Below are 20670 nucleotides of genomic sequence, written 5' to 3' on the forward strand. Positions count from 1 at the left end.
GATGTTGGCCAAATTTGGCACCAGATTTACTCTTGTTTTTTTTATCACAAATGACCAGTCTTGATCTCGTACCAAGAGTTTTAAAATTTTGACTACATTTGACATATAATACTGTACATCTGTTATTATAGCAATCTTGGGTTCCAGCCCTATCTAGCTGAGTGTTTTCAATTTACATATCAATTGGTGGCACTGATAATAGAAATTTCCTTTTTATTTTACATTTCTTATTATTACAGGTTAACTGATATCGAGTGAAATTGTATTTGCTTAATGTGTGCTTTAACTAGTACATTATTATCAACTTCCACAGGGTTGATTTCTTTTATACATATGGTGCAGCCTCTGTCTCAGAACAACACTTTTTTTTCTGGCAAATATACAGTAACCTTTTGTATAGTGTTTTGTGTGAATTCCAGAAAAGGTTTTACTTGTGTTATGATCAGATTGCCAAAAGAATTGGCAAAATCCTAAAAACAAAATAAGTTCATGAACGCATCTTTATTTGAAATCTTATGGAACTTTAGGCAATATATACCAAGGAATGTAAACCTATTTCTGTATGTTTTTAAAAATATGTGCCTGATTATATAATTATGAAAGAGAGTACTTGTGGCAAGAATATTTAAATTTAGCTGAGGGAGTTCACAGACAGTGTTTAGTTGTCTAAAAGCTACACATTACATAGTAGTTTCTTATTTCCCTTATTTAAATTAATTAAATTATTTGTAAATTACTAGGTATAATTAAAGTTATTATAATATGATACTTAAGTAAAGTGTTTTTCTTTCTAAAATGTTGTTATGATTGTAAAATATTTTTAAATGTATGTAATTGTAAGTAACAACGCAGCGTTCTCTTTACCATTAGCATCTGACAAGGGAACACTAATTCAGTCTACCACTAGATGGCGGTGGAGAGCGCTGCCTTTGCCTTGGGCTTCCATTGCAGTTGACAGCGCACTTCCCAGCGAGGAGTGAAAAGCTTGGTGGGACAGAGCTGCATGAGAAAAACTTCCCCTTTTCCCACAGCGTGGAGTTGCCAGGAAACTGGAGTAAACCTGCATGCACCTTCCCCCTTATCAGATCTCCTCCTTTGGAGGGATATTACCTTTTTTTTTCTTACGTTGCTTTTTTGCCATTGGGATAAAACTAACTTTGCTTTCAATCACTTTGTGGACTGGATGATTCTGAGTGTCTGGAAGAGAAGTGAGCAGACCTGAGAACTTCACACAGTACCGCTTCCAACACAGGTAAACGAGATCTGATGTAAGATCTGTGCATGGAACTGCATTGCAACACGTTTAGAGTGTAAGCTTTGCAGGGGTCATGCATCCTAAAATACCAAGCATACGACTGATGTTGAGCATAAAACTGTTTAACGCTTGTTATGATGCTATAGATTCTGTGCATATGTGAGCCACTGAGTATGACTTGCAGTGTTATGCACTCAATGATGCAAGAGTAAGATTGTTCATTGTGATGGACCTTTGCATTTGAGTATGGATATGCTGTTACATCCCAAATGCAGATTAACACATCAGAAGGAAGTTAGTACCTGGCCACCTGAGGTGGATTAATCAGTTAAATAGCACCATGTTGTGATTGAATGAGATGTACACATAATTTACCTCTACTGCGGTGCAGACTAATAGATGAGTATTAAAGGGTCCTGTTGATACTTGAACTGCTGAACACCTGTGAGGTGGGGGTGTCTGCTCTTTAAAGGGTTAAATGCAAGTAGCTTGTGACTAACAAGTTGTAGTGGCAGATTTATAGCTAAGTATTAAAAGCTACCCTTTGCAGACACTACTTCATTCCAATAAGCAAATAAAGCTATTGCCAGGGTGGTTAACACTTAACACCTTCACCGCACCTGTTTGTGAGGAGGAGCTGCAGCCCTGGCTATTAAGAGTTAAAAACATACACTGTGTGATTCGTGGAATGGCAGCATGAATTTACCCCAGAGGAGGTGTAGATTGACACCAGAGTATTAAAAGTAGTTGCCACTGGTGGCCATACCTGGGCTGCTTACTACCTGTGGGGTGTGCGCATGCATCACTGGGCCCCTCTGGATCTGAAGGCTCCTCAGTCATAATGTAGCTTTACCTGTCATGTTATTTCATATATTACTGTTTGATCTTTCTTGGCCCTGCATTTCTACCTGACACATACAGGTAAAGGCGAGTTGAGTTGCTTAAGGGCTAAGAAACACTGATAAATCCTGAGATTAAAAAAATGTTTGCATGTTGTCGGGGAACTGTGTGTGTTTCATTTGGAAGAATGCGTTTGTTTTAAGGAAAACGCTGCCAACATCCATGGTTGTAGCTAAGGTGAGAGATTAAAGTGACACTAAATTGTGTAAATAAAAGTATGAAATTTAGAAACATTCATATTTCTGTCTGCTTTTTAACACTAACTGTGAGTCTGGGCTGTTGTGTCACTAATCCTTCTTAAAGTCTACTTGGTAAACGTGAGTAGTAAGTATTTTTAAATATTTCTTTAATTATAAATGTGTGTGTGTGTGTGTGTGTGTGTGTATATATATATATATATATATATTTATTTATTTATTTTTTTTCTTTTTTAATAAACGGTAATTTTATACCAGCCTGCAGTCACATAAAAATCTATGTTTGCAAATTATATATATATAATTTAAACATATATCTGGGGGTTTCAATCGGAGGACAGTCCTCTTAAAATAGGTATATATGTGGTCACCATGTTGTCAGGTGAAAGGTGATGATAGGAAATGCCTATACTACTAACACAATGTATGTTGCATGATAAACCAACATCATTAAAGCATTTTTGGAAATAACCATAGTTTTAAGGACTGACCGCACATAAAATACTGCATATTTTTAAAACTTTCTCACAATATCTTACAAATTCCATTACCCACAGTCCAGTTTTAGCTCATACAAAACGCATGGTTATCAGGAGGAAAGCAATTCTGATGAAGTCATCAAGGAAATAAAGCTCTGTATGTTATACATACACTTGATAACTCCATCAGATTTGTATTGTTAGTGTATAATATCGAAAGTCTGCCGAAAACACAAACAGGATACTTGGCAAAGAATATATTTTTTTTCCAGGCATTTAAATGACAAAAGATTAAGGTAAAAACACTTTTGGGACAAAAAATTTAACAGTTTGAAGTTGTAGTTATTCTTGTTTGTAGTGGTTGGAGAATATCTTGTATTTAAATACAAACTGAAAAGACTGAATATGTGTTAATGACATAAAAAAGTTAATCTGTACCCTGAACAGCAATGGCTCTGATGGGGGAAAAATGTAATTTGGCAATATTTGACAAAAAAAAATTAAGTAGTTTTTAACATATGAATAAGTGCATTTTTACTTTATTCACAATATGACCGTGGAGCTCAAAACATAATACAGGTAAATGTAACTGATTCCCTTACTGATTAGTTGCTCCTGTTGGGTGTCTTGGCCTACACTTAGACAGCAGGTTCTGCACAAATTGGTAGAAGTTGCATTAGTTACTCATTTGCCCCTAAGTCAAAAGATACCATATCACCTGTTGTCTTGGTCATCACGTAGCATCGTGTAAGATTAGGATCTCTTTTTGCACGCTGATGACTCTTGTGCATTGCGGTCGGATACATGCCGAGGAGCACACAGGTATCACTAGCTAAGCTGAAAAGAAAAGACAGTGGTGTCCATTGACTCAACAACTAGGAAAATCCTTGCTAAAAGTATAAAATTTGCAGTGATTGTTAACGGAGTCTTTAGTTGGAGTTTATACCTTTTTTTTATTGGGCCAACACAGAAAAAGTAATAAAGTTACAAAACCTTTCAGGGACTACAGAGGCCTTCTTCAAACAGAACCTCCAAGGTCCTAAAATATTACCTAAAGGTATCAATAAAAAAAAAAAGTTTGCTTGTGCTAATATCCATTTAAAAAAAATCAAGAATCATCAGCAAATCTTTAATTCATGTGTAATGTTTCTACTATTTGTTTTATATTTAACTCTTGACAGGTTTCTCTTTTAAACATGCTGCGGCAGTCCTGTTCTGTGTATACATCCAAAATGCAGCTATGACTCAAAATTGATATCTTCCACTAAGAGCGACGGTTGCCCGTTTGAAGCAAACCATGCACCGCTACTCTAGCACGCGGCAGCATGATCTCCAATTCAGCCGACTTCAGCTGTCTTAGTTATACGGCCAATTCTTTTGACTTTTAAAGTCTGCAGCCACATTTCATTCATTAATAATTGTTGGCACATAGAAACTGAAGGTTGGCAGGAGCTGTCAACACTAAGCGTAACTTACTGTACTTTGTAATAAGTCTAAAATCTGCTGCGTGTCTGACTTGAGTTACTTTTTTCATCGTAGACAATGTTGTAAGAACTTAAGAAATACACCTGCAGTCTTGTGCTGTGTGTAGCGGATATCTTGGTTAATTAAATGATATACCTGCCTTAGTCAGTGCTGGCTAGCATGCTCCTATGTGGCTGCCTTGAAATGTAGAGGAGGATCCGTACGTTACGTCAGAAAGGGGTACCTTATCATGTGTTTTCCAATCATATCAAGTCTTGTTGTTTTGGGCTGTCACTCAGAGGGGTCTTGGCTAAGGTTCCATTTTATTCTTATTATTTCTTTGAAAGTTAGTTTTTGGCAGCTGCATGTTAGCCATTCATACATGTTCAAGCTCTATCTTAGCACAATGTACTAGACAAACACCCTGACTCCTCATCATACTGCCTTAAGGTGAATTAAAAATGTCTCGGTCTTAAGCACCTGGACACTGACATTCTGAAGTATGACATACTATGGAGTGACGGATTTCATTGGATAAGCAGCACTTCTTTAGCATTGCCACAAATAGCCAGTTTAGTGTGTTTTTTTGTTTAGGGAGAGTCCTATAGATACAGGAAATTTATTAGAGCAAAATAAAAATAAAAAATTTATTCAATGCTAAATTCCATTACTATTCTACCCAGGGCACACGGTTAGATTCGTTTTGTCTCCAGGCAGGGGAACCACTTTGGCCGTACTGTGTAAGGCAGAGATGAAGGGCCTTTATGCATGTTTTCTGAAAGGTGGCAAAAATAGGCATTCAATTATAGCATTCACCCCATTTTTTCCCCAATGAACCTGCTGATTTAATTTTTTTTATTTTTAATGACTGTTATATCCTGTTTCTACAACTGTAACAATGCAGGTACCCTCTTGGAATCTTGCATTCAGATATTAAATGTCCAGCTGTTATTCTAGAAAGTATATATTTTTTGACAGTTGACATCCATTTCAATTGAGAGAAACCAGTGTACCTACTCTCTGGGCTATAAAAATGTTTTGTTAAATACAATATATTTTCCCACACTGTAACCAAAGCAAATTCTTTCCTAACAGATCAAAGGGGGGCATGGGGACATTTTAACACAGCAAACTGAGCATAGTTGGCCTGCAACATAGCCATATCTTACATGTTAGATTATTATTCTTGAATGTCCAACGTTATGGGTTAAGTTCTTAGCCAGAATCACATACTTTATGTGACCTTAATGACTTACTGGATCTTAGATTTTTATATAAAACCATTACAATTACTAAAATGAATTTAGTGATTTAGCTCATGAATTTGATTTATCACATTATGAAGGTAGATTAAGATGAAATAATTCAGCTCCATTTGTAAAGCAGCGTCTTTTCTAAAATAGCTTTTCCTGGGATCAATGGCAGCACAAATACTATAGAAATGTTTTATATTCTTGTAGAATTCTTAGTAGGATTAGATGAACTGGTACCACATGATTTTAGATTTCTTTGAAACTGCTTTGGGGGAGGGAAAGCTTACAGAAAAATGTGCCTTTAGGGGTTGTATTGCATTTACTTGTGTAGTTTACCCTGCATTGTGTTAGAGGGAATTGGTGTATTATCTCTAACACACAGATAAACGTTCTGATTAACTGTTGTGAAATCTGTCCCCACAATACACAGGGGTGGTTCTAGCTTTATATGAGCCTTGTGTGAAAAGGGTTAGATGGTCTCATCTGTAACGCATTGATAAAAATAATAATTATACATAATACAAGAAACTCAATAACATGATTTGAACTGTGTTTTTGAACATGTACATTTGAATATGTAGAGATAGCTTTGTGTATTTTGGGTCTCACCACCTACATCCTCTGAGAGGGTGCCTTACACTGGTGGAGGCCCTAAGAATCTATTTGATCTTCTTATATCTTACTGTCCACAAAGAAATACTGGTGTATGAGTGTGTTTCCAGAGAAATGGATTACAACTCTAAAATCAATTGTTTATATTTGGTGAACATGTATGGTTGTGTATTTATCATAAGATGAAATGTTAGTGAGCCGAGGGAAGCAAAAACATTTGCTCTTACTGAATTCATAGTGCCTCAAGAAGGATGTGCCCTTGTTCATGTCTACCAAAGTCAAAAATGCATAACAAAGTGCTTATGGAAAGCGTATACGGAACTTTTGGCACAAATGCTTCCTGCCTCAGTAAATATTGCAAGAGCAACAAGTTACCCCAAATATTGGCCTATCCAGCCTCAAAGACACTCGTTGCATGAGCAATTATTGAGAAGATTACAAATAATGCGGTTCTTTAATTTTTCTTCTCTGACTTCACTTCAACTAGCAAATTCTAACTCCTTTTTTGATAATTCTACCCATCGTGACTTCCTGGCACAATATCTATTCGCTTGGTGGAATTCCCAAAGAATAGGATGCGTTAACGTCATTTTGGATTGTCCACCCTATTAAATTATATATCTCTAGAAAATAATTTAACGCTTTATTAAAATAGTAGTGTCTCTGTTAAAGCCCATTGTACAAAAATGTCTGGAATACTGACCTTGGCTCCTTGACAAGCTATATACGCATATCATTCTTGATGGTGCTGCCTAACATATTCTGGACTATATTGGCAGGATGTCTAGGCTCAATATATCCTGTTTAAGCTTAATTAGAACCCGTTTGGGGGTCTCTTTCTTAAAATTACATCTACTGTAGTAAATACAGTGTGTATATATATATATATATACACACACACACACAGTTCTAGTTCTGATTGAAAGGAGAACATTGAATGAACTGGCTTTTCATGTTCTGCTTTTAAGCCTTCAGTGCTCTGTTCCATCCTTTACATTTTCTTGAATATTATATTTGGAGTTCTCTCTTTTGGTTTGGAAGTATGTTTTCATTTATGAATTCGGCTAATCTGACTTTAATTTTGCATATTTTCTTAGACTCTTTGTAGCTCTTAAATGATGTTGCTGACATTGTAATTACACACGTTTTCTTTTCTGTTTCTTTGCTCAAGTTACTTTTATGCAACATTTATTTTGACTGGTTTAAGGTATATCTTGACAAATGCCATTTAAGCATCATTTCGTGTGTATTGTTTTTTTTAAATACCTTCCTGAGCCCCAAGTGCACTGATGGGATTCCTAAAATACTTTGCATTATATTCTAATCCTCAAACAGTTCCCAGTTAAGCTGCTAAATATAGTAATTGGAGTTCCCTAATTAAGCAAATCGTGTATTTTTACTGCCCTAGCATTTCCGAGATCTCGCTATCATTACCATCAGGAAACATTGCTGGGATGCTTACTTTGTAGCACCTTCTTGTAGTCAGTCGTGCTCGGTAAATGAGTAGCAGTTACCGCCATGTGTACGCAAACCATCCCAACTGGATGTAGCTAGGTGGCAGAGCTTTACCAAAAAGTTTTATGTGACGTTTGGGACATACTTATTTCTGTTTATATAGCTTATACCAGCCCCGACCTATGGAGGACTATCCCTGCCAATAGGGCCCGCTAAACTCGCCCCTCACAAAGTTAACTAGCCAAGAGGAGGGAGAACTCAGGATAGCTTGCCCTGGTAAACCTCAAGGGCTGTATGTTATTTAGCAAAATATTATTTTGTATTTGTATTGCCTTACAGATGCCTGTAAAATGACAATACTGTACCTTTTTGCAACTGCCTTTGCTCAGAACCTTTGCAGATGTCCTCATAACAAGTTTGCAGGATGATCATACAATGCGTTACTATAGTTGCATGTTCACTGGCTTAAGAAGGGTTTTTTTTCTAGTTTGTATTTCCCATGTTTGATTGATAGTAATGAACTGCCTGTCTACTCAAGTCAACCTAAAGTGATTAGTATCGATGGAATTCAGAAATGATTTGTAGCTGTTAAAAATATGTGCTAGATCGAAAAAAAAACATTTGCTGACATCTGCTCTACACTGTAACTGCCTAATCCCTTGGGGAGGCCTACAACATGTATTCCAAATACCCTACATCCAGCGTCTTCTGTACCACACTGTTGCTGTCATTTTTGTTTTATAGGTTTCTATGCAGATGCTAGGGGTTTTTTTTAGGAAAGGCCGCTAGAAGGATCACTGTTGGGACCTGTCTAAGGTTTCTTCCCCTGGTGTGGATGATGATTGACCATGTCTATTCCCTGTCTAGGTTTTACCCACTTTTCATTCTTTCTTTCAACTAAACCCCTTCCCACTAGAAGAGAGAAAGCTCCAGAGGGCAACACTGCCATTGTCTGAATTGCAAATAATGCTCGCATGGATTGAAAAAAATGAAGCAGGGTTTTCAAATACTGACTTCACTATGCATGATGAAGGCCAAACCTAGAGAGCTTCCCTTGAGATCTCATCTTCAGTAGGGTGCCATCTTAGTGAACTATGCATGATCACACCTGGGAGCTCTCCAGGTCTTCGGGTGGATCTCTGATTTCTGGGTCTCTTGGTCAGTTTCCCTTTTTTTCCAAGCAAGGGAGCATTGTTTGTTTGCCTCAGCTAACTTAAAGCTATAGGACATAAGACTATGAGAAACCCCAGTACATGTTTTTTTGCAGATACTGTGTAGCAACTCTTTTATAGATTGTGATAGAGAAAATGTAATTGTTTCAAAGTAAAATCATCTTTTTTATTTTTTGTTAGCGGCAGTAAAGAACCGACTTCATATAAATTCACGTAAAGAAGCAATGCCAAGGGAAAATACTTTCCTATCCGTTTTTGATCACATCCCTGGGCTTAGCACACTTTTATCTGACTCCCACAGCTGACCAGAAACCGGAATCCTTGGTCTTTCATGTAGCACCATTTTAAGCCAAGTACGGCCTTTATTAACCCACGGAACGCTTCTATCTGCCTTGTATATTACTTACTTCAGCAAATGTTTGGTTTCCAGAGACATTTGCACAATATACAACATCTAGCTTTTAATATCCAATAAAGGCTGACTCCTATGGAGCTCATTCATCAGAAATTTATGTCTACTGCATTAACTGATCTACTTTGAAGAATCAAAAATGTGTACTGCTTTACCCTAGCACAAAAATGGCAGTTTGTAAAAAGCTGTAAAGTGGCATTAAGTCAGTGCTTGATTGAAATCAGTAGCTACTTTACTACATCCAATAATTTGAACATTAACATGCAACCAGCAGGTAGCAGTGTAGATACAAGTTAGACAGAGGGATTAAATCTTGACACAAAGATGCTGTTTGAGGCTAGAGAAGTCTTTTCCTGCTTTGCTTAGCTATTCATTGTGACAGGGGAAATGATGTACATAGGTTACTAATTAATGCAATTCATCACTGTAAATATATATTTCTACAGCTATGTTGAATTATAGAAATCATCTGATTTCATATTCTGTGAAATATCATTTAGAAGAAATACATATAGCATTCTCACTTAATTCCATTGGTTTTAGCCTCTAACGTTTACAAAAGTCTAGAACCAGAACACCAGGCTTGTTGGCCTTCTTGAACCAGACTCCCAGGTTTGATGGCCTGCTAGAACCAGGACCACTCATATTTTAGTCTATTTAAAGGCAGATGAGAAAAAGCCATTATTTTTTGCAATAAGGAGAGAAAAACAAGTGTTGTCCATTTTATTGTGTATGCCCAGGGCTAGTCCTAGGGTCTCTGAAGTACCTCTCTACTCTAGGGGGACTTTGCAAGAAATGGTGAAGGATCTCAGTTTAATTAGAAAAGAGGCTTCAGGGGATGTGGATGAAGAAAATTCTGAAGAGGATGAATGAAACACACCTGTTTAGAGCTATTTTAATCTCGGTCTGATTTTGCTGTCGTCAAATATAGCATATTAGAAAGGCATCATTGTTCTCTTCCCGTTGATTTATACTTACTCCTTTTGTTCTATTTGATGAAAAATATAGCATTTTTGGGAGAACCAAGTCTAGGCATGTGCAGCGCCACTTTTATTTTGTGTAGTTAATAGCGCTAAATAAATACAAAGCATATCATAAAAAAGGACAATGAAACGGGAATTAGCACAGTACACACTGTACATTCTTTCTCACTTTGATGCACAACCTTAGTAAATAATCCCATTACATGCATGGAATGTCTTATGTGATATATATCATAATTTGTACCTAAAATCTGAAGCATTTCACTTTTACTTTAAATATTTAATGCCTGAAAGCCTGAATAATGGGGATACTCACATTAGAAATAGGGAAAGGCTCTGATGTTAGCTGTGAAGTAATCAAGCCTCGTGTTTTCACTGATGATTTTCTCATGGTTGATGGTTATATTAAATAAAGCAATGCAGCCGCCCATGACATCATATGTCTTTACATATATATTCAGTTTCTACACTCCTTTCAGACTACAGTTTGGAGTAGCACCGACCTCTAGGTAGCTATACATCTTGCCCTAAAACAGCTTGGATTCATAGTTTAAAAATGTGGCACAATGATTCTGCTGAGATCTATGGGACCCATTAATGGGGGCAGATCTTGGCTTCAATGATAATGTTTACTAATTATTTCCAAAACAACCATCGCCAGTGAAAAATGAAAAGGCAGACTAAGTGCCAATGGCACAGTTCTTTAGTGGTGGGGTTCATGATTTGGGGAGCAAGCAATGTTTGGGAATGAGCAGTACAGCCTGCAGTGCTGCCCACCGGAAAGCTTGTGTAGTGTACATGCAGTGTTTCTGGGTGAAACACTGCTCCTTTCACTGAATGAAGGGCAGTCTGCCTCAACGACGCCTATAAAAACATTTATGGATTACTGTCCCTTTCGGGAATGCATGTTGAAATAAGGTAATAACTGCATTTTGAAAGACATGGAAGCAAGTATTCTAAAAACGCCTCATTATTTATAATTATAAAAAAGCCATTTGCCAAAATTCAGATACAGGTGACTAGTGTTACTGAAAACATCCTTTCTATTCTGTGACCTTCTATGAACTCTGTGGCCACCCTCATATTTAATGTGTTATGCCCTTCCTTCCCTACGGCAGGCATGGTTTTCCCGTGATTCATTAAGGAGACTCGGTCTCCTGCATCTATTTTCCAGCAAACTGAATAGAGCCTGTGTACATCCGTGAAACAGCACAGTTACAATGTGGTGATCGCTGTTCCAGCAATGCCTAAAAACAACACGTTTTGAAACTTGAAATAAAGGCTGTATTTGCATCCAAAATCCTTTTTTGGGTGACATCATTAAGGACCAAGAGTTTGCTCATCTTTTTTAAATGGTTTGATGGGCTTCACAGTCTGCCCTGGGATAAAGAATCAACTATTCAGTTCAAACCTACTATTTCCTTTTGAATTGCCTTTCCATTGTGAAGCTTCAGTTCCACTTAAGCAGTGTACATTTTAACCTCTGCTGGTATATTTATATTTAGTTTTAATCAGTTTTATTGCATAATGTGTGAATTAATACCTGTTAATATAGTCACTGAGTGTTTTGCAATGGTCTTACAATACACTTAAGTTATATATGGGTAGCATTTCTTGACTCAAAAACCATTCTCTACACAAATGTGTGATGTCTCCTGCAAGTGCAGTTGCACTTTTTGAACTACTAAGGGCTAAATGTTGGCCACAAGAGGAACGGTGATGGTGTTGGCTGTTGTAGCTCGCAAAAGAGGATGCACCCAGTGTTTGAAAAGGTTAGCATGTGTGCAGGGATGTGTATTTTTGACCTGGTGATTGTTGCATTTATAACAATATGTTTCATAGATCTTTGCTGCTATTGTCACTAAAGGTTTCCAACTGTGTTTAATGTGGTGTTATAATGGATTCAGTGCATTGATATCCAGGAAAGCAACATATTTCGTTGCGCTGTTTTCTGCTTTTCAAGGTATCTTAATGTCCCAAAGATCTCATAAAAGGGTATGCAGGTAAAATTCAATGTTCCTTAAACGAAACTCAAATCCTCTGTTATGAGACTCAACGACACTAAATGCATAAAGAGATTGTCTACAATGTGTACAAGAATAAGGTGATTTTTGTGACCTTATCTTGTAAGTAAAATGGATCAAACACTGAATGAGCAGTTTAAATGTTTATACTTATGATATCCTAGTCTTTGTAGTATTAGTTGTACTTAGGAGAAATTTAACATTTTGTAACATATTGTTGATATGGTTTTCTAGTAGATTTCATTGTAAAACCCATAGGAGTTGTGCTGAGAAATATACAGAAAAAACACAAATTCTAATCATGTAAAAACCCTCAAAAATGTCTGTTGAGGTTGTGATACTTTTACCATTTTTATATATATCAAATATATTTTATGTATATATTGCCCAAGAATACATATGTTCACATATGCCTTAATGGTTTTAATGCCATAAATTAGTAAAACACCATACAACTATTTCAACCTCTTACGCTTCTGTGACTTATTTCAGGAACAAATCCACTGTGAGCCATCTACGCCGCTGGCACGATAGGTTAGCATAAACTGTCTGCGCTTCTTAGCCTAATAAAGTTGGCAACAAATATGTAAACATAATATAAATGAGAGGTTTTGGTTATATGAATTGGCCAAAGCATAATTAAGCTCACCCGCCATGTCAAGGCACACTCTCAATAGGGTGAGAACCTACTCTTACCTCCTACATAGTGGGCACACAAAGCAGTTTATACCCATATTTATATTATGTTTATATATTTGTTGCCAACTTTATTAGGGTAAGAAGCGCAGACAGTTTTTGTTTTTTGTATACATTGTATACATTGTACAGCCAATACACTGTTTCTTGCAGCATGCTTACACCTGTTTGGTAGGCCTCATATTACGCATTTGTATTATTTGAGCCTGAGACTAGCTTAGTGCACCGACATTTTTTCTTTTCCCTGTTTGCACAATAGGTTAGCATGCCAGAAATACTTTGCAGGACACAGGGAGGCTTAAGCCCTACAGGTAGTGAAGAGGCTGGGACCAGCCATCTGGCAAACAGGACAAGTGCCTGGTGGGCCATCGGCAGATCTGATCCTTCAGTGTGCGGCCATGTACAGGGCTGCTTTTTTTTTTCTCTAGTCCAGCCCTGCTTGTAGATATATAAAAAATAGTTATATAAGAATGAATACTGACAAAATAGGCACATTGTATTTTCAAAATAAGCTTTCATTTTCAGATCTGATTTATGACCCCTGGAATTTTGTTGTGCTTGGAACAGTTTGGTGAAGCTACGCCAAAAAATGCAGGGAAAAATCAAGTTGAAGCAAGCATATACGTTGTTACATGAAAATATTGCACTTATGAATAGCATCAGTTTCAAGAAAACAAATATATGAAGCCGTAAGGTCTTAAGTCCACCAAAAATCAATTAATAGTTTCAGTCCAGCCTGAAAATATATATTTTCTGTTTTCCTTCAGCGACTCAACAAAATTTCACTGAAAGAATCATCAAAAATTCAGTACCACATCATCTGAAAGGCTAATCTGTGCATGGGGAAAGAGAGAAGAAAACAAAAATGTTCTCATTTATACAAAAACATGATTTAACAACTAAACCTGAAGTTGTTGTACAACATGCAGTCTGCTCTAATGGCCTTTCTAGTTTCCTTTAATGACAACTGATGTGTTGAGTAGTAGAGTTAACAAAATGGTTTAGTTAATATAACGCTGTTGTTTTTTTTTACTTTGTTCCATTAAATTGGCAGTTTGGTGCATTACGCATTAAGGATATGTCACATTGTCTATTAAACAAGTGAATTGTCATTGCATTACTTTGATATGTGGTGCAAGTTCTTCTGCACAAGACTCAAAAGTTAATGTCTTCACTTTTACCACTGGCTAAATAAAAGGCTTGTATAAGACCTGTTGAGTTCATATCCTCTATCGTTGGTAGACTGTGGCAGAAATAATGGCAACAGAATGGATAATTTTATAGATGACGCTTGAATTGTACTCTTCATTGAGTTTCCACCAACAATCATTTGTAAACAATCTCATGTCCCTCTTAACCTCACCTGACTTGAAGAAACAGTGTGACTAATTTGTCATCAGCTTCGGGTCTCAGCACATGCACAGACACTGACATGTCTATATGTACTCCCAAGGCATTTACACCTTCCAACTGTGTCCAGTCATCAGTCTGGGTGCCAGTGAGAGAAGCTGAGCTGCTGACGTAAGCAGATTATTTCATAAATATAATTAAAACATTAAAAAGAGTTGACAACATTTGTGTAATACATGAGCTATTCTCAAAGTGTTAATAAATCCTCTATGACATGATGCTACCATTTGGTCCTGAGACAGTGAGCGATGATTACTGGCACTGCAGGCAACCCAAGGCTTCTGTCCAGTTAGTCTATGTGTGCTGCTGAACTACGTCATGATCCAAGCCGCCAGCCAATTTCACTTCCCAGCAAGACATGATTATTCTCATAAACTGCACAAGGTTGGAGAGTTTGGTTTCACAGTTAAATATAGATGTATTCCTTTGAAAGTGAGACTTATTTTTTTTTTTCTACACGTTGAAGGATCTGCTTTTACTGGATGCTAAGTATACACATGGAATTAGTGCACTTCACACTTATCTCCTTTCATATATATGTATAGTTGGTTTGTGTGATGCTTTACTATACAGCATTTATGGCATTCAACACAGTGGAACTATTAAGACTATAAAGGGATATAACTGCATGTAAATTCTATTAAGTATCATTTAAGTCGGATGCAGTCTAAACCAGAAATTAAAGCCTCTGATTTTATTAACATTTACTTTTGATAATACAAACCAGGGGGATATTTGTTTTCTGTTTTGATCTCGTATATATTTATATATATTATATTTTATTCTACCCAAAGGACTCATTTAAACACGCGTGAGGCTGAGCACATGTGTGAAAGTTGTCTGCGTTCTCTGAATTGGGTTTAAGCCTGCTTCAGAATTCTCATATGGACAATTTATTAATAGTAGTCTTAGTCCAGTTTTCCTTCATCCCATCTGCTTTACACCATAGTTAATCCCAATAATAATTTACCCATAAGCCTATTACATTGTGGTCAGAGTTCCCTTCATCACATGTGTTGCAAACCTCCATTGTTCCCGGTACTGTTTATTCAGTATGTTGGCTGCTGTTAAAATAACATTAATTTTTAAAAAGTATAACACATACATTATAATGATATGTGTGTATTTTCTTAAATTAGTAAAGTAGTCTCTCTCCAACTTCTAGAAGTTGCATTGTTATGTTACAGACCTGCCAGGCTACTTCTGGATACTTTAATACCAATTAGCTGTGCGGGAAGCAGAGTGGTATCATGTAATTACATGACCCTGCTTTGCCTGAAGGAGAAGTAATAGTGTTTAAATACTTTATTTTTTTAACATTCAACTAGCTGTAGCCTGTCTTTGCAGCCATACGAACTATCTCCACTCCAGTCTAATTTGCTAGTATCAAAAATGATTTGTATCCATTTGTTTAATAGACACACACAGTCACACACATACCTGGTGCTGGCTGCAGCTTACACTGAGCTCACTGTAAAGGAGGGACTCAGCCTATCAGGAGAGGCTTCAGAACTCTTATCCAATCAGGAGAGTTGACATAATCTCTCTTGATTGGTTGAGACTTCTTTCACTCAGAATTCGAATGCATTTTCCTGGATTGAGGCTGCCCGGGTCCCATTGCGAGACTGTTCCGGGATAGGTGGTCACCCTAGTTGGGGAAATCCTCTCCTCTGTCTTGACTGGCCCAGGGAGCTGTAAAATCAAAGCATAAAACCACCCCCACAAGGCCATCTTAGAATTATCTGAAGCTGAGTGCTATAAACTGGGTTGGAGCGGTTCTTCCCTTGCCTTCATCCCAGTCCACCTCATCTTTTGTCTCCATGCCTCTGGTCCTGCCCATTTCCACCTACACCCCCTAGCAAGATCTGAAATGTTTGAGGGAATGCTTACCCTTATTTGCTAAGATGAAACCACCAGTGATTATACATAGCAAAGGTCAGCAAGTCTTCCTGATAGTTACATTCCATAGTGGGAAAGCTCTTAGTATTTTGTCCCCTTGTGTGTGTTCCTCCAGTCATGTAAAAAAGAAAGTACACCCTCTTTAAATTTTATAGTTTTCCATATCAAGATATAATAACAATCATCTGTTCCTTAGCAGTTCTACAAGTTAGGCAAATGCAACCTCAGATGAACAAGAACACATGACATATGACACCATGTCATCATTTATTCAACAAAAATAAAGCCAAAATGGAGAAGTCATAAGTGAAAAACTAAGGACACCCTTACTGCTACCATAGGAATTAAGATGCTAAGTAGCAGACAGGTGCTGCTAATCAAATGCTCTTGATTAATTGATCATCAGAAAGTGTGACCACCCCTATAAAAGCCGAAGTTTTAGTAGTTTGCTGGTCCGGAGCATTCAGATGTGTATGCCAAGGAGGAAAGACATCAGCAATGATCTTAGAGAAGCAATTGTTGTTGTCCATCAATCTGGGAAGGGTTGCACAGCCATCTCCAATCACTTTAAAGTTCATCATTCTACAGTGAGACAGATTATTGAAAAGTGAAAAGCATTGAAGACAGTTGCCAATCTTCTCAGGAGTGGATATCCCAGAAAATTCACCCCAATTGTCAGAGAAATGACAAAAAAAAACAACTTACATCTCAGACTCTACAGGCCTCAATTAGCATATTGAGTATTAATGTTCATGGAACAATGTCCTTTGGACAGATAAGACCTGGGAACCTTGCATTAATTGAGTCGAATTAAGCTCACCCGCCACGTCAAGGAACACTCTCAATAGGGTGAGAACCTACTCTCACCTCCTACATAGTGGGCACACAAAGCAGTTTATACTGCTACCAAAACCTTATTAATGTGTTGGGGGAGGTGCAATTAAACCTCCTCCCTATTAACCCCTGGACAGCAAGCTGCAACCAGACTGATGAGGAGCCAACAACCTCAAATATGTGCAAACAGGGAAAAGAAAAAATGTCGGTGCGCTAAGCTAGTCACAGGCTCAAATAATACAAATGTGTAATACGAGGCCTACCAAACAGGTGTAAGCATGCTGCAAGAAACAGTGTATTGGCTGCACAATGTATACAAGAAACAAAAACTGTCTGCGCTTCTTACCCTAATAAAGTTGGCAACGAATATATAAACATAATATAAATGAGAGGTTTTGGTTATATGAATTGGCCAAAGCATAATTAAGCTCACCCGCCACGTCAAGGCACACTCTCAATAGGGTGAGAACCTACTCTCACCTCCTACATAGTGGGCACACAAAGCAGTTTATACTGCTACCAAAACCTTATTAATGTGTTGGGGGAGGTGCAATTAAACCTCCTCCCTATTAACCCCTGGACAGCAAGCTGCAACCAGACTGATGAGGAGCCAACAACCTCAAGTCGACCCTGAATTCCTTCTAGAGTCAAATTTGATTCCATCTGCCCTACAGCTAAAGTTTTCCCGAAATTGGGTCATGCAACAGGACAATAATCCCAAGAACACTAGCAAATCTACAACAGAATGGTTGAAAAATAAATAAAGGTGTTGATAGCACATGCAATGTCCAGATCTCAACCAGATTGAAATGCTGTGGCAGGACCTTAAGAGTGGGCCAAATTTCCTCCACAATGATCTAAGGGACAGATAAAGCCATACAGAAAACAATTACTTCAAGTTGTTGCTGCTAAAGATGTTCCTACAAGCTATTGAATCATATAGTGTACTTAGTTTTTCACACATTTTAGTAGACTTGGGCGCCTGCCAACTCTTCGTGTTCGTCTTCGTGTTTGTCTTCGTGGGGGGAAAAAATCTTCGTATTCCACGAATATTCGTCATTTCCTATGTTCGGTTCGGGCGAACATTCGTGTACATTCTTCGTGTTCGTTTTTTTCTTCGTACTTTGCCGGTTTTTGTAGAACACAGCAGCTTTGGTGCCAGGATTTGAAATGTCTGTACAAGCAACTCTGTTGGTCGCCGGCAGGGGCCTCCTCTGCCATCAACCAATGAAGTGCACCTGTACTTCATTGGTTGATGCCAGACGAGCCCCCTTCTGGCGACCAATAGAGTCGCTCGTACAGACTTTTAAAATCCTGGTACTGCAACTTGGCCAGGAGAGACCACTGGTCTCCCCGTTCCAAGAGTTAAAGGTCCATACGAACGACCAATAGAGTCGCTTCTGCGGACCTTTAACTCTTGGAGCGGAGAGACAGGCCAAGTTCCCATCAGGAGTTAAAGGGCCGTGCAAGCAACTCTGTTGGTCTCCTGCAGAGGCCTCCTTAGGCATCAACCAATTGGTTGATGCCAGAGGAGGCCCCTGCAGGCGACCAATAGACTCACTCGCATGGCCCTTTAACTTCTGATGGCGGAACTTGGCCTGGGGAGACCATGGTCTCCCCACTCCAAGAGTTAAAGGTCTGTACGAACGGCTCTATTGGTCGTTCGTACAGACCTTTAACTCTTGAAGTGGGGAGACCAGTGGTCTCCCCCTGCCAAGTCATGACAGAGTGTAATATATTATGTGTTGTTCATCTGAGGTTCTATTTACCTCATTTTTACACCTACTAAGGAATACATGATTGTTATTATATCTTGATGTGTAAAATGATAGAGTTCAAAGAGGGTATACTTTTCTTTCTGTATACATCCTAAACCAGGAAGGTTTTTTTAAAGCAAAATCTGGAACATTTTTTATGCAATTGCATAAGTACCATTAGGAAAGAAAGATATGAAATACATGAATGTGGTATTTTGTGTCTCACTCTCCCCCACGTTACTTAACTTAATCATAACAGTTGGCAATCATACTTATTTTTTTCTCTTATTCTTTATTATTAATAGCCTATTAGGGTGTGATTTCAGAAAATAAAATATTTAGAGGTGGTTTTGATGACTATAGTACATGTATTTTGAAATATAAGTTTCTTTTTGTTTTTTTTCAGAGAGGTTTAGGGGACAGTCCCGGTGATAAATAATATTGTCAGGAACTCGGTCGGTACAGACGACTGTAATAACCCAGAGCGCCCAATGATGGAATTTGGGAGTTATTGCGCAGTAGCGGAGTTGGACAGGGCCTGGTGCAGGGTGACTGCACTCTCCCGAGCGTTGAGCACCTGGGGTTGCGTGACCACAACCAGGGCCCTGACATAGCAGAGGATGATGTCCAGAACAAAACGGAACCTGGTGATATTCTACAGGCACCCTGAAGCAGGCATGAGACATATCTCAACATAGAAGTATGCAGGATGCTGCAGGCTGGGAGTAGGGAAGCTAAGCAGAGTAATAGCAGAGACATAGCGAGCAAGGGGGACAGAGCAAGGAACAGGGAGACCTAGCAAGAAACATAGCCAGCAAGACAAACGTGGTACAGGACACAACAAAGGACAGGGAACAAAGCAAGGTACACAAGGGATGGAGCGAGGAGCCGAAATCCTCAGACGCTTCTCCTTTAAGCAAGGATAGGATATCTTAAACTGGGACATAGGGAGAGGAGAGAGGAAGTGAGATCCTCAGATGATTCAGGCAAAAGAGAGCAAAGGCACATAAAAGACTGAAACACATAAATACAAGACTAGCCTAGGACTATATGATAACAGTTGGAGTCACATCTTATGGCCATACTATACTTAGACCACCACTACGCCAAAGTACTCCAATATTCGGTGGGTCCTAGTGCTAAACCCTGCCTACTGAATCACTTAAACTGAAACTAAACATTAAATCTAAATACAGAACAGAGATAAAACATACCGATAGACTGCAGACTAAGACAAACATAACTAATGGGTGGGGCACAATTTATAAACAGAAGCTGAAGCGAACTGTAGCGAAAAAGGAAAAGACAGAGATATGCAGCTCCGCAGCCTGGATGGGGCGTGACAAATATACCAGGACAGAAGTCTCATTCAGGACACTGTCCTTTGAAAATGAGAACAACCATGCACCCTGTTATATCCAGTCCTTCTGATGCGAAAATAAAAAGATAATTTGCTTTATTCAGTTGTAAAAGAAATTGGTAGCTTTTATGCGATTGAGCAGAAAACAATGTAAATTAAAATTATTTTTATTATAAATACATTACTTACTTATATATGAAATGCTGCCAAGCTCACAAAGTCAAAATTTATTGGTAAAAACATACTCCCAACCACTCCTCTAACACCACCACCACCAAAGCAAAAGTATCACTCTTTGGCCAATTCAGACGTTGAGTATGAAAGACAGAACCCAAATAGAAAGGACAGAGGAAGACCATATGGAAAAAAAAAAAAGTGAAAATAAAGTGATAGGTTGTTCGTTCTAAGCAAGCGTTTCATTGGCAAAAATCTTAACTTTGCAGACTGCCAAGTTAAAAATAAACTATAGACAAAAAAAGAGCCTCGGTTTTTCCCAATTAACAGCGAG

The 20670-nt window shown here is 38.1% G+C and overlaps 1 protein-coding gene across 1 annotated transcript in view; it reads left to right on the forward strand.

Moving 5' to 3' along the window:
* Positions 1 to 963: 963 nt before the first annotated feature.
* Positions 964 to 20670, forward strand: part of THSD4 (thrombospondin type 1 domain containing 4) — a 246778-nt gene continuing 227071 nt past the window's right edge. The window contains exon 1 of the mRNA XM_053461868.1: positions 964 to 1252. The gene's annotated coding sequence lies outside the window, so the exon portion shown is untranslated. The remainder of the gene's footprint in view (positions 1253 to 20670) is intronic.

Source organism: Spea bombifrons, chromosome 4, assembly GCF_027358695.1.
Source record: "Spea bombifrons isolate aSpeBom1 chromosome 4, aSpeBom1.2.pri, whole genome shotgun sequence".
Classification (NCBI taxonomy): Eukaryota; Metazoa; Chordata; class Amphibia; order Anura; family Pelobatidae; genus Spea; species Spea bombifrons.